Source organism: Pelodiscus sinensis, chromosome 2, assembly GCF_052426305.1.
Source record: "Pelodiscus sinensis isolate ZL-2025 chromosome 2, ASM5242630v1, whole genome shotgun sequence".
Classification (NCBI taxonomy): domain Eukaryota; kingdom Metazoa; phylum Chordata; order Testudines; family Trionychidae; genus Pelodiscus; species Pelodiscus sinensis.
The window spans coordinates 199,802,702-199,813,576 of NC_143053.1; the positions used below are offsets into that span (position 1 = coordinate 199,802,702).

The 10,875-nt window shown below is 42.7% G+C and overlaps 1 protein-coding gene across 2 annotated transcripts in view; it reads right to left on the reverse strand.

Annotated features, from left to right (window-relative positions):
- SNX10 (sorting nexin 10) overlaps nucleotides 1–10,568 on the reverse strand; it is a 60,670-nt gene extending 50,102 nt beyond the window's left edge. Inside the window, exon 1 of one of the 2 annotated variants that reach the window (XM_075922175.2) lies at nucleotides 10,360–10,568. The gene's annotated coding sequence lies outside the window, so the exon portion shown is untranslated. The remainder of the gene's footprint in view (nucleotides 1–10,359) is intronic. The other variant, XM_089776654.1, reaches the window with a different exon arrangement.
- Nucleotides 10,569–10,875: the final 307 nt, after the last annotated feature.

Consider the following 10,875-nt stretch of genomic DNA (forward strand, 5'->3'; position numbering starts at 1 on the left):
AGGTAGCAAATTGGGCCATGTCTACATAAGAAACTTTCACTAGTTTAAATCAGTTCTTAAAGTGATTCAAATGGGTGCAGACCCCCGTGTGCGCAATATTTCAGTGTGGGTGGCTTATTTTTTGGTTATTTTAAGCACTACCTTTAAGATAAACCCAAATTAGTAAATCCAACACCACTGTTCTAGCCAGCAGTACCTCCTCAGTAAGTGGCAGGTGCCTAGTGCCACTACTGGTTGAACCTGTGTAATCCAGGACTCCCTGGTCAGGCAACAGCTGTTTTCCGGCAGGATCCCAGATGTTCCAGGACCAGAGAGTCCCAGTGCAGGGCTGGGTTCCCGCTGCTGACAGCCAGGAGCTCAGAACTCCACAGCGGGGCTGCCCAGTGGGGCTAGGAGCTCAGCACTCCAGTGGGGCGGCCCGGCATGCAGGAAGCTGGGCTGCCCAGCATAAAAGGGAAGGAGTTGAAGGGACCGGTAGGGCAGAGAGGCTGGGCGGCAAGGGGGAGCCAGCCAGGAGACTGGCAGCTGGTCCAGGGATGGGGGGAGCCAGATATGATCTTCCTTAGTCCAGCAAAATTCCTCATCTGGGACCGCTCAGGTCCCAAGGGTGCTGGACCAGGGAGGTCCAACCTGTACAGGGAAGGGAGACAAAGGCAAGCTACACTCAGCCCTGTCTGAAACAGGCAAAGAAGTGCAAGGAATAGTACAAAATGACACACTGTAGCCAAGGTAAAAGCACTTCAGGTCTCCTCTAAGGAAAAAGGTGGCAGCTTGGGACTTATTACCCGCCCTACTGGGGGGTGCTGCAACATCAGACCTTTGATCATTGCTTATCCACTTCAATATCTACCCAAATTTATATTCCTAGCTACACCACTAGTGTGGACAAGACTATTTAGTCTTACTAAAAGCAATTTCAATCATAATGGCACCTGCAAATACTCAGGCGCTGTTGCAATCTCTTGCACGTGTGGATGTCACAGCCATATTAGGCACGTTGGCACCACCAAAATGCTCTATAACAGACAAAGTTTACGTTAATTAGTTATTTCCCTTCCCCTGTAAACTATTCTTTTCCATTCAGCTTTTGACTTTACCCTTTTATGCTGGATTTTCTGAACCTCTTTCTCCCCTGTTCTGAGTAAAACATCTCAGGAGAGATGAAAATTACCATTCCCAGTAGGGATGTGAAGGTCTAGTCAACTATCCGATAAGTAAATGCTTATTGGATAGTCAACAAGATAGTCCAGTGTGTTTCAACCTTTTTTTTTAAAAAGTACCCACCAATACCTACAGTTTTCAGACACACAAAATGTTTTTCTACCATTGCAACATATTTGTTTAAACAACTTAATCATAGCCAGGTGGGCGATGATATTTTTGGGTGTAAAAAATACAAAAATAATAAAGTGCTATAAAACTTTAAAAAAAAAGTTTTCTTCAAATGTCAGCTGTGTTGACATACACCCCCAGACTTCTCTCGAGTACCCCTAAGGGTATTCGTACCACTGGTTGAGAAACACTGGATAGTCGACTACAGTAGTCGCTTCCCCCGCCCCTTACTGCCTCTATCAGACAGAGGCAGCAAAGGAGGGGAAGAAAAGGAGGGTACTTCAAAGCAGCAGCGCTGCACGGAGCCTGGAGTCAGCTGATCTGTGCAGCGCTACTAATTTGAATGCCGCAGGGAGCCCGGCATCAGGTTTCTCATGGCATTTCAAAGCAGCAGCACTGCATGGAGCCCGGGATCAGCTGGGGACTCCAGTTGCTGAGGCGCTGCCACTTTGAAACTCCGTGGGGAGCCGAGCTAAGTCTGTTGCTACACTTCAAAGGCGGAGGCACCCTATCGACTAATTGAATAGTTGATGCAAAAATGCATCAATTATTTGATTAGTCAATTACCTGATACTTAACATCCTTAATTCCCAGCACGTGTCCAAGATTTCATTACAACAGATACCAAAATTATGACTAATCCAAATTCTACATTCCTACTACACAAGTAATTAAAACTGACAACCTTACTAAACAGACACTCAATTATATTATAATTATTGTTATTGTGTGCATAAAAACATTGGCTAAGTGTTAGGAACCTGAGGGAAAGGCAGCAGGAAGGGAGTGAGCAGTAGGAAGCTGGAGTTAAGATTCCAACAGTCTGTTGGTTGCACATGCACAGAAAGGTCACAATAGTTCTCTTGTAAATGAATCACTGGTCACATTCCAGTAAAGCAGATGCTTTGTTATAAAAATAGTGTTTCTCTTCCATCTGTCCACTCTGGCAGGGGAACAGAAAAACCCCAAAATACTAAAGGACAGACACTTCAAGACATATGGTACCAGACAACAGCAATGAAAAAAACATCATGCTCATCAGGCATGTTTTCATTTCACACACTGAGTTCCTCAAGAGAGTCTATAAAAGATCTCCTTAACAAAACCTTTGTTTCAATGTATTTGTTTTTAGACAATGTAAGTACATCAGTACGCATCCTGTGAGGCCTCTCTATGGCACTGTATACCACTGAAAACAAAGCAATGCTGCCTCTAAGATGATGCAGGAATAAACAAATTCATTTGAAATGGCTTAAGTTCTTTCTTTCAGACCAAGACAATAATAGGGTTGGTATGAGCCTTCTTCTTCAAATATCAATCCTCTTGCTCTGAGTATTCAATCTCTCCCTCAGAAGCTTCTGCATCTAGAGTCTGACATGCAAGCAAGATGCAGACAGTATCCTACCCTACAACTCCTTTACAACCAAATAAGTAGTCTCTCCACTTTACAGGTAGTAGAGCGAGTGTACCAGCCAACCCGTTCCATGACATGGCCTCTTTAAGAATCCTAAACAGATGTTGAAAGGTCAACAGGCAATCTGGGAATGGGGTCAGGTGTTAATCAGGTATCTACTAATATGAGCTTTGAGTTGGGGAAGGAAAGCAGAAGCACAGGGCTAGAGGAAAGGGTTCCTGGATGGGAACCACAATCTGCAAGTTAGTGGGCTGAGGATATCTGTCATAGGTAAGCCCCTTCGTTTTCAATTTAAACAAATTTTTACAGAAAAATATAAACAAACTTGTTTCACTGGGAAAATATAATACACTGCATGAGATATATGTATACTACATGAGTCTGTGTGTGTATAAGCAAAGCTGCCTATTGACATAAAGCTATGCATTAGTCTAGACCAGTGTTTCTCAAATGGTGTTCTGTGGAACCCCGGGGTTCCTTTCAGTGAAAATAAGGGTTCCGTGAGAAAATTCCATTACAATAACATGTTATGATTTAAAATAAAACACAATTAATATTATGTGATTTTCGTTTTTAAATGTGTGCAATTACACTAAATTTTGATCTCATGACCTTGCTTAGCATTTGTTTATTATTATCCTTACTTATTTGTGGTCTACTTTTTCAGCTCCATATATTAGACTGTTATTAGGGGTTCTGCAAAATTATTTCAAGTTTAAAAGGATTCCATGGCCAAATAAAATTGGGAAACACTGATCTAGACAACACATACAATGAGAGAATAGGTATACATGCTCTGAAGTGCGTGCACATCTGAATGTACTAATGAATCTCACACATACCACATCCACATTTCAAGCTGCTAGCAGATAACACTTTAAAGATCTGACATGCTAAAACAAAAATACAGACTACACTTCACAATTACATGTGCAACAAATGATGTGGCCCAATTAAATAGAACTATTAGCCTGTAAATATTTATAAGTCTAGAACAGTAAACTGTTTATTTAAATTAAAAGTTTTATGTGGGGCTTACAGATATATTGTTTTCTTAAAAACTCAGAGATGGTGTATTTTCAGTTCTGTTTTAATCAGCAAACAACACTGATGTATAGAATTCAAAGCTACTAAATATTTTCCCCATCTTTCCACCCACCAAAATAATCTTAATATATTTATCCAGAAAAAAATGTTTTTTTGCACTAATTTTCACCTGTCTTTATTGTTGTGGTACAAACACTGATAAGTTCCTGTGGACAATTAAATAAGAACAGTAAACAAGTTACAGCACTGCACAGCCCCAGAACCAAGGAAAAATTGGTCCAGAAACCATGGAACTTCTTTGAAGCAGAATCAGAACTCAGACACCGGTGAGATGAGGAAGTCTGAGTGAATAACAGCACAACACCAGGAAGGAGGGCTGTGGGGTGAATCAAGGGGAAGCAGTTTATAAGTCTAAGGGCCAAAGCAAAAGGAAACTGTGAGACAGATTCTCCAAAGAAGCCAGAGACTGGAGCACAGCAGTCAGAGCTCCTGGGCTCAGAGGAATTGGAACCTGAAGTGAACTGGAAGGCCAGAGAAGGAAGAATATGGGTCAGAAGGGCCAAATGAAACCATAATAAATAACTTAATAAATTCTCTCCCCACTGCAAATTAATTACTGGGGAAAACCCCAAGGGGACTGAAGGCAGGGTGCCTGTACTACCTTGCCAGGCTCCGACGGGATGCACACTGGGACTGTACCCTGTGCCTAGCACCATTTCCCAGTTACCTTTATGTTGGGAAGCAACCAGGACCTGGATGAAGAGCAGCTGGCTACAGATAATCTTAAGATAATGCTGGTAAGAAGAGGAGAAGGCTTCAAAGAACTTGCCTCTTCTGTAACACCCTTCACTGATGAAGGCTTGATCTGTCTTTAAATTGTCAACCTGTTTTTTAGGGCTTGGGATCTTTTTGCAATCCTGAGGGCCAATGGATGCCCAAATAGCTATGAGATTGAAAAATGAATTTCCATCTGCAAATGGACAGAAGATCTGTGTCACATCTCATTGGACATAGGCTGCTCAGAGATTTATGAATTCGTTACCTTTAGATTTAATTACTTCACCTCATATTTAAGAATAAAGCTCCAGCTCATATCAAATGCAGCAGCCAGTTTCCTCAGAATCACAAGTCACTGTTAACAAGTCGTTGCAACAGTGTACAACTCTCTGCATGGATGTTCCCTTAAAAAAGAATTTAGTTTAAGGTAGGGTTGCCAGATGGTTGAAACAAAAATACCGAACACCCCCCCCCCCCCCGACACACAAAAAAACGGGAAAAAATTCTATTGAACGGGGGTGGGGGGGGTCGGAAAAGGGAGGGAGACCAAAGTTGTTGAGCAAAAAAGGACTTAAGCCAAAAAAAATTTTTTTAAATAAAACAGCATTAAAAACAGCATGTCCCCTTTTAACAGTGAATGCACGGGAGCGGTTGAGCACTAAGACCCAGGGGAAAGCATTGCTTCCCCTAAGGTCTTTTGGCCAGCAGCTGTTTTGTGCCTGCAGCCTTGGGGACGGAGGTAAGCATGGGGGCTGGGGGTGTTGGGAGCCAAGGGAAGCTCGGGGGGGGGGGGGGGGAGAGGGAAGGCCGGGCGCTGAGCGTTCGTAGGGTTGCCAGGTGCCCGGCATTTTCACCTACTGGCTGGGGGAAAATTCAGAAAATACTGGACATTTTAGGTGTCCGGTATTCTCTGAATTTTTTTTACCGGACAGGAGGCGAAAATACCGAACTGTCCAGGTGAATACCGGACACCTGACAACCCTAGTTTAAGGTCATATCTTGATATTCTATAGGGTTGTTAACATGTACCCACGTACACCATGTTAACTCTCATAATTACATCCCCCCCTCCATGCTGCTGCCACTGCTCCCCACAAGCACTGGTTCCCATGGAGCTGCCTGCCCTCCCTGCACTGCTGCTGGTTCCATTATTTACAGGATTTACAATTCAGTTCAGTGGCTCTCAGCACCCACACTGTAAACACAGTTCCAGACCATCCATTAGGACTGTTCATAGCTGACCACGGGATCTCAGTTAACCTATTGATCCACAGAGGAATGTTTTCATAAGAGATATGCATCTCCTTATAGATCTAACTCAGTGACAGCAGTGACCACAAGCCTACCCATTTCTAAAACTAAATGCCAAACTAATTTCCTTAATTTAGCTCTGCTTCAATAAATTCTCCACCCACACAAACAAATACATATTTAAAAACTGTATAAATTAGCCAAGCTATTTTTATAGGCAGGGAGATGAAAGAGGAAGGTTACTTGTTTCTATTTTTAAATACTGGGCAGAATTTAACTATTATATTGTCCAGGCAATATAAATACTCCGATAAAATGATTAAATGATTTGGGACTAAATCCTTACTAATACCTGTTTGACTGTAGCCTTTTGAGTGAGTAAGATGAGCACAATTTAATGCTCTATATCAAGATTTCTTTTGTTAGGAGCCAGGAATTCCTGGAGGATTCAGCTACAGTTTTCTCCTAGGCTCAGATCTTCAAAGAAATGTAGGATCCCAACTTCTACTGCTTTCAATGGAAATTAAGAACCTAAATACTTTTAAGGATCTGGATCCAAGTAATTTTAGTATCCAAAAATATAAGATGAACATTGTTTTTTCTGAGATTAAATATGTTTTAGCAGAATATTTAACTATGAAAAAGATCACTTGATCTTAAATTATCCAGATGCAGCACCTTTCCTTGAATCCAACACCAAAAGCCCTGTGCAGGCTACAGATCTCATATGTAGACATGATATCACCGGGACATATATTGCAGAGGCATGATACATTGAATTAGTCTCCTGCCCTCTGCCAACTTCTTCATTTGGACCAGGATTACTTAAAACATTCCATATCCGCAAGCAATGTTCCCTCTAATTTTTCCACAGGTAGAATAAACTTTATGTTCACCCAGGCATATGTGCATGTGCACCAACAGTAGAAACACATGCTGCTGGCTGTGGGTGCTCTGCTAATCAACTGGGCAGCATCTGAATCTATCTTGGGTGGCCACCCACGTATTTGGCTTCTGGGGAACACTGCCTCTGAGCAACTTCTAACATGTTTGTGTTTTTAAATCAGCTAGATAAACATTTCCTTCCTTCCTTCCCTCCCCAAAGGGGAAGATATTACAAAGAGGTATGGTAAACATGTAAGATAAACCCATACTAAGGTAACTAGGAATAGAATTAAGAGAGTTTCATTAAAATAAGTTATAAAAGGAGTCAGAGTTTCTTGATAGAAGCAAATAACTCCTGACAACCACTGAGAAAAGCCATTCTTGGAAAAGGTAGGGAAATCACTGCTCAATTTCATCCTCCTCCTGTTCTCATAGGCTGTCTACACAGCTTCCCTTGTCTGCAAAAGCCTATGCAAATGAAGCGCAGATTAGCATATTGCCACGCTTCATTTGCATAATTAAGTAGGAGTCGTTATTGCACAAAAAGATGCTGTCTACACAGCACCTTTTGTTCAAAAAAACCCTCTTGCTCAAGAGCTGTTCTTCCTCATTTTTTCAGGAAAAATGGCTCTTGCACAAGAGGGGGGTTTTTGCACAAAAACTTCTTGCACAAAAACGGGTCTTAATTATTTATGCAAATGAAGCACAGCAATATGCTAATCCATGCTTCATTTGCATAGGCTTTTGCAGAAGAGGGAAGCTGTGTAGACGTAGCCATACTGAGAGACAGCCACAGTGGTACTGTGGCAGTTACTCAAAACATGATACAGGTTCATCTGCCAGTTTGTATTAACTACCATCTGGATTACAGCACTCAGCCACGTGTCCCCCATGCTGCCTGACAGCAGTTTAAAAAATAACAAAATGGCTTGCAAAACATCAGATGAATGATGGGATGAAAGGAAAGAAGAGGAATCATCGGATTTTTTTTTTCATTTCACTCAATGCCCCAGAATTCCAGTGGTTCCTAGTATGTATCCTACAATCGGTCACAAGAAAAATCCCCAAGTGCCTAAAGCCTAGTGGTGGAACATAGCACCATAAGATTTCTAACCTAAAAGCTGCACACATATTTCAATAAAACACAGCACCCTGTAATGATGAATCAAAAGGAAGCAGCTTCAACTGGCATAAGCAGTAAGGACTGGCTGCTTTTGGAATAATTGTTCCTGATCAGTTAATACACAAACAATTTAAAATAACTTTCAAGTGTTTACAACCAGAGAGAAAGACTAGAGAGGATAAAGGTTATATTTACTCAGTCACATCACAAAATTAGGGAGCAAGAAGAAACCAGAAAACTAAAGGGATCAGATTTAGGTATAATAGTTAAGGTACCACAGACAAAAAAAGAAATAATGCTTTTCCACTGGGATGACCCTAAAATTGTGGGCAAAATCCACCTTAAAATTTGTTTCTAATTATCTTTTTCAAGCATGCACTTGAAAGAAGATATTATTTCAGCCATCACAATGCTAAAACTACTAGATATGAGAAGTAATACTTTATGATGTGAAAGCTGGGAACTTCTTTCAGGTAGTAAAAAAGCATTAATCGTTTAACACTAGCAGTTCATGAGACACCAATCATTTAAACTCAAGTGATACCCAAAGTGAAAAAAATGGAGGCATTAGTATACACATGCAAAATTGTAATGGTGATTATCTATTAAATGCCATATCTGGAACTTTGAACCTCTCCCCATGAATTCACCTAGAATCAATATAAATACATGCAAGTAATACAGTTGTGTTACCTATTTAAACATAGAAATCTGAAATATATTAAAGTGAGGGCAGAATTTCTTAATTGTCAGTCTTATGAACAATTATGGATACATTATATGCCATATTAAAACAAACTAACATTAGTGTCTGATACTGGATTTATAAGAAAATGATAGAAAAATGAACATGTGCATGGCTATTTCAAAAAGATGAGAAAGAAGATAGCAGAAATGTGTGGGTGGAGGCAAAATACAATATGTAGGAAAAGTTGGTTATAGCAAGTAATGAATTTAGTTGACAGTCTATCCATCAGATGTCTCTTAGGATGCATCTACACAGCACCCTAAACTTAGAAGAAGATATGCAATTTGCACTATTTTGAAATTTGGCACGTCTACACAGCGCCAAATTTCGAAATAACATGCTATTTCGAGTCATCCCTTAATTCTTGTGGAATGAAGTTTACCGCAATGGTGAAATAACGTGCCTGTTATTTCGAAAAATATTTTTCGAAATAACAGGTGGCTTGTGTAAACGCAGGATACATTATTATATTAAACTGTAAGCTCTTTGGGCCAGGAACTCTTTTTTTCTGCATTTGTACAGTGCCTAACAAAATGGTCCTGGTGCCTGGGTACGGCTCCCAGATGTTACTCTAATAATTATAACAGTTTAAGTGATCTATGTCTTATCTCACTTGCACTGCAATTTTACTATTTACTGATTTACACTAATGCACGCATGAGCAGAATAAGGCTCAAGTTCTATAAATCCATCTGGCAGCCTGGGTGACATGAACACTTACTATGTTTTTAGAAAAACTTGGTCAAGTTAAAGCCTTATTAGATAATGCTGAGTATAGTAAATGACTACCTATTTATACCCAACAGCAGCAGCTTAATAAAGAAAAATGCCCTATGAAGTATAACAACAGTGCTGTGAATTGTATAAATTTGCTTAACAGTCTAGTACAAGAAGAAATTATTTCTCTATTGTTCCAGTTAGTACTTTTTATATTATGCTGGAGAAGCAAGTCCTGTGATCGCTAACAACTTTGCAAGAAAGCCCTATTCCAAAAGGGGATAAGTAATAGTTTTATACCAAATGTGGGATCTCAAATGGAAAAAGTCCCCAGTACACATATAACCATCATATCAGTGAGCTCATAACTGCTCTAGTCAGTGTTCCCAAAGCTGGCAATAGCTCAAATCTAATTCATTAATTTATGGGTGAAATCTCCCACTCATCGCAGGAGTACTAGTTATGCCTGTGCCGTGAAAGTACTAGGGTAGACCTGTGGTTAGCTGGGTTCAGGACTGAATACAAATAATCAGCTTACAGTACTCCCCCGCCCCCCCAGCACCACCACTGCTACAGCTGGCGGGGGAGTTACCTGAAATCGCCAGGGGAGGCACGGGCTTGAGGGAGAATGCCAAGCCCATGGCAGCTCATGTGACCGTCCCTATGAAGTGGCACGATGTAAAGAAACTCAGAGCAAGGGAAGCCGGAGGAAGAGTGCTCTATTTGGACTGGGAGAGCCCATGAACCCAAGGCAGCAACTGCTCAGCGATGGCCGTGCTCAAGCTCACCCTACTTCTACCCCCCGCCCCCGCAGCCGACTCTCAGCAGCTTTACCAGGCGAGCCCACAATGCCCGGCATAGGCGCCCCAAAGCAAAGGCTGCTCCCTTGGAGCCCGAGGCCGTCCCCAAACCCAACTCCCCCCTCCCCCCCGTTGGACACGGTGTTCCCACCTCCCCACAGGGTGCTCGAGCCGCAGAGCGACCCCCTCCCCCTCAGCGCCTGCTCCCCGCTGGGAGCCCGCCCCGGGACCGCAGCGATCGCGCGCCCAGCTCGACCCTACTCACACCAGCAGCGGCACCTCCGGCTCCCGCGCTCCGCCCGGCAGAAGCACGGACTCGGCGGCACCGCAGCTCACCTAGCTCAGCCGGGCCAGGGGCGGTGCCTGGGCGCTCATGTGACCCGCAGCAGGAGGAGGAGCTGCGGCTGCCGGGAATCGGGCCCGGCACAGTGGCTGCGGTGGGGGGAGGAGGCGGACACACCGGGAAGGCCGCTGCAGCTGTAGCTTCCCCGCGAGCACTGCTGGCACCAACACTGGGGACTGCGACGGCGCAGTCAGACGCGCTATTCTGCGGCTGCTGCCTCACCGATCTGCCTTGCTGGAGATGGGGGTAAACCTCTAGCTGGGTGTCTTCTCTGAGGCGGGTGTGGGATACGAGGGGCTTTGATTTAAATCTGCATCTTAGACCCTCCTCCCTCGGGGGGAAAAAACTTGCATAGATGTAGCAAAATGCAGGACAATGTAGCACTTTAAAGACTAACAAGATGGTTTATTAGATGATGAGCTTTCGTGGGCCAGACCC